Below are 4,696 nucleotides of genomic sequence, written 5' to 3'. Positions count from 1 at the left end.
ATCTAGAGGAAATAATCAAGCGTATGGTCTTGCAGCTGTTTACCTAAGGTAAAGTTCGCAATTTTAATAAATGTTTCGCATTTCATTTAATGTATGTTTAATGAATCACTATTTAAATATATATATCTAATTATAAAAAGCAACATTTTCATTTTTTTTTCACGACAAAACATTCGTAAATTGTGATCTCAAATTATCTGCCCCGCGGCCTTTGTAATACATGTATATAGTTCTCCAGTTAAAACATATTAAGCCTATATAGGCCTATTAAAATTGCAATGGCCTCATACAGTCGCAAATCATGCGCAGCAGTTATCCCCTCTCCATGTAGCTAATGTGTCCAAAGGCTCGTTAAGTTCCGATACAGTTTCGGCTCAGCTGCATCAGAGGCTCTGTCAGGGTGTAGCATTGTGTGGTGCAAGCTGCCTATAAGGGTGCCCAGCTCCTGATTTTTCATTAGACTTTCATTAGACTTCAAACTCCGCTGCTTTGCGTTACTAAGGCTTCAGGAGACAACCACAAGGAAAAATCAGGAGTGATGCCCCTTAGGCGTTAAGAGTATCAAGTAATCAACTATGACATTTCGAATGCTTCTGTAAATAAAGCATATTCCGAAACATTTTAAGTCGAGTAACAATTAACCATCTAGTTTCCTTTTCTGAACTTGTGGTCCACGCGGAAGGTTTTAAAGGCTCCACATCCCATAGGTTTCTATAGCCGACAGTTTTTAAGGGTTTCATGTGGCCCTGGCAACCAACATCGGTAGCGTACCAAGGGAGGTGTCAGCCTCACCAGGTAATGGGCTTCACAATATCTCTAAGTTAACAAAATGTTTGTACCCGAGATCCCAATATATCGATCTTCTCGTGAAAAGATACTTACCGACAAAACTACTTACCATAGACAGCCTAAAAATATGTCTCGCCATGGGCATCTCGAAGGAGGTAAAGAAGAATTATTTTTTTTAACCTTTACCTATCCCTTAGTCTGTTGGACCGTTGGAGGGACCAAGCAAGACTTGTCGACCGTCTTTCTCCAATCCTCCCTGTCCTTTGCCTTGTCTAGAACCTCTTTCAATGACAGGTCCGTCCATTCATTTATGTTGTCTTCCCATCGCTTTCTCTGTCCCTTCTTCTTTTTTTCCTGGTACTGTTCCCTGAAGGAAGGTCTTTGCGAGCCCCGAAGAAGAAATTAGAAGATGCCAAAAGAGACCAGTCGTCAAAGAAGGCCTGAACACTAGCCTGCAACTTCACAACCTGTTGGCAGTGGAGACATATAGCGCATTGCCACATCACAGGTCTGTTCGACGTGGCAACGAGCTATTGGTCTCAACTGCCCACAGACTGCGACGTCACAGGTCAGTGTTGAGGTTAAAATCAAGGCAATTTCTCAAAGTTGGTGAACTTTCCATCCAAGAACGATCCAGTTCTGAGACGACATATGTTTTGAACCGATCTTGATACCAAGTACGTAGGCCTACATGTAACCACAAATATACAGCGAAATTTTCACACTATTGGATGATGAGGTTTTTAGTCAAACTATTGTCACGCTTGACTGCACGTTGCGTCCAGTAGCCTAAAAAGTTAAGCCAGGTTAAGATAAGAGTGGATGTTAGTTTGTGGAACTTCAGGAAGACCTTGAAAACATGCGTCGACAAAAACAAAACTACTCCAAGGAATGTCTGAAGGAAGGGTCAAGAAAAACCGCCAGTGTCTAGAAATGTTTATTTGGTACCATGGGCGACCGCAGGGGGGTGCAAGGGGGTGCACTTGTATCCCCCTGGATTCTGAGTAGCCAAATTCTAGCACTTTTTTTGCCCCATTAGATCAATTAAAATCTAAGTAGCAACTGAACAAGTAGTGATTCCACTGGTGACTGAAGTACAGTTGTAGTAGACTAGCATTGATGGCTGACCATTCACATGCACCCCTCTGAATTCTGGGTAACCAAATTTTAGCCAGTTTTTTACACCTTCAAATCAATTAACTTCTGCTTGGAGGCAGCTTAACATGTATTATATATATATAGTGCTTCCATTAAAATAAAGCTAATAAGGATGAGCTATTGTTGTAATAAACTGTAACAAGCTAATCTGTAGTTCGTGTCGACCATGTACGCTTGCAATTCAATATTCTATATAACGTTATTCATAACGATTTGTTTTCATTTGCATATAATTAATAGTTATCATTATATTTAGTAAAGACCTAGAATTTGATAAAAGTATTTTTTTTTCTTGGAGTAAAAAAACTTTTGATTTGATATATGTGAAAGTTTCTTTGAACAAGATTGAAGAGTGCAGCCATCTTGGCAAATGTATTTACGTCTGGCGGAGTTGCGGTCAGTGTTAGAGCTCAATAATATAAAATAGCAGGTTAAACACGTCCACCAGTTTGTGACAGAAGAGATATAAAAAAGTTCTTCCCATACCACCCGAGTCAAAACATTGATTTGTATCGACGGAGCACTGGCAGCAGCAAGAAATCAAAATATACGAGCAGCAGCAACATGAATTAACTGCATTTTCTTTGTATTTCGTTAATAAAATGCAGATAAATCAGGCACTGAACAGATGTGTTTGAGCGTTGGATTTGTTGATGAGGATTGTACTCGAGAAGAATTCATTGGTTTTGCCATTGTTGTTTAGAGAGACTATGTGTCCAATTTCATTGTCAGCGAATACATTATGTTAATTTTTCACACGGACGAACTAATCGGCCATGGCTACGATGGCTGCCCCGTGATGGGTAGCATTTAAAAGTGTGTTCAGGCAAGAATTTGTGAAAAATATCCAAAAGCAGACATTGTCCGTTGCGAGTCCCACAGACTTAAATTTGTTATTATTGACCTGAATGCCATTTCAGATATGCGTAATCCTGTTGGTGTCATCCAGAAGATTATCTATTTCTTCGATAACAGTCTCAAGAGAGGGCGTTGATGCTAAATTTACATCTTTTGTGTGAGACACGGTGGACTAAGAAATACGAATTCAGTCGCGCTTTAAGTCACAACTTTGAGGAGATCTTTGACTGTTTGGCGTATTTTAAAATAACGGCTGTAAGTGAATTCTGACAAACTGCATATGTGTAACCAATGCCTGCTTCTCATGCGTTTCTGATTTGTCTTTTAATTATCAATTAATACAGTAAATTGTTTGTTCACGTGTTGTTGTTGTTGTTTTTTTCATTTCATGAACCAAGTATTTACTGTGAACTTAATATCGCATAGATGTGGGGGTGGCGTGGTGCACTATTTCTTTTCTTTAATATTCTTTGTCATAAAAAAAGTTGCAGTTACGATTTTGAGCCATGAGTGGCGACTTGCACCCTGCGGGCGCCTATGTTTGGTAGGCCTACACTATAAAGGAATAGAGGGCAAGATCTAGTGGTCATCGTTCATTGTAGACAGTAAAACAGTTCATAGTTCATGATTCCTTGCTCTTAGTCAGTCAACTTACTTTATATTTTTAGTACTTTAACAGTTTATACCAGTGATTTATATTTGGTGTAAAGTGCGTTCATAAGACAGATTAAAGATATCAAGCTCTAATCGAATTAATCCCAATACCGTGTTACTTAAATTTAGAGTATTTCTATGGGACTACAGGTATTTGCGTGAATTCAAATGCAATTGAAACTTGGTTAATAAATTTCACAGCTGTCATAATTAATATAAAACAAAACGTCACACTATACAGCAAGTAAGCATAAGACTTAGATCCTCCCGCGCCGTTCGGCGCATTGGGCGGCAAGCTGTCTCCATAAAGATCTGTCACTGGCAATGTCTGAAGCCTCTTCCCACCTGGTGTCCACTGCTCTGAAGTCCATCTATGAAAGTGTGACGCCAAGTTATGGCGAGGACGTCTTTGTTTGCGCTTTCCTCGTATTGGCCTCTATACAATGTCATCGCAACTCTCGGTATGCGTAGTTCATTTTGTCGGAGAACATGTCCCTCAAACCTCATGCCACGCATTTTACAACCTTACTAAGTGGTTCGTCTCCCAGTTCGGCAAAAGATTTCCTTGTTTGAGACCCTATCTCTATAACTGACTCCCTAAAATCCGTCTTAGCCATTTTTGTTGAGACATATTTAGTCTTTTCTCATTTTTGGCAGATCACTTCCATGTCTTGCAAGCATATGATGCTGTTGGGATGACGATTGCCTTAAGCAGGTGTCTAAGTAGACCTGAGACAAGCCAAATATATTTCTCGATTTTTTTTCTCGACAGTACACCTGCTATCTCAATGCTGGATTAAAATTACCAAGTCTTACAGTACGATGTCATGGGGATACAAGTTCAAGAGTCCTAATCGCTGCAATGATTTTAGAGAAACAACGTCAGGATGGCAATGGACTGCAGAGGTCAAGGGTTCAGGCTTCAACTTTTTAAAACCATTTTCTTAAAGCAGGAAAACTGTGTATCTTAAGTTATCTTATGAATTACAGACGTTCTTTCAAAGGAGAAGATAATTTGCATATCCTTGTTTAAATCTAGTCGTGCTTGTTAACACTGCTAAGTTATTGGTTATCCTGGCTGATTCAAGCAACCCGCTCCATGCTATAATGGCACAAGGAAAGAAGGAGCACTTGTACGAATCCTAGCATATGAACAAAAAATATGCTTTTAACTTTGTGTCTTTCAGAGTGGTTTTTATTAGGATATGTTTTGTATTTAGTGTTTTATTTAGACTCT

This window comes from Biomphalaria glabrata, chromosome 14 (assembly GCF_947242115.1).
Source record: "Biomphalaria glabrata chromosome 14, xgBioGlab47.1, whole genome shotgun sequence".
Taxonomy (NCBI): Eukaryota; Metazoa; Mollusca; class Gastropoda; family Planorbidae; genus Biomphalaria; species Biomphalaria glabrata.
Note: the sequence above shows the minus strand (reverse complement) of the source record.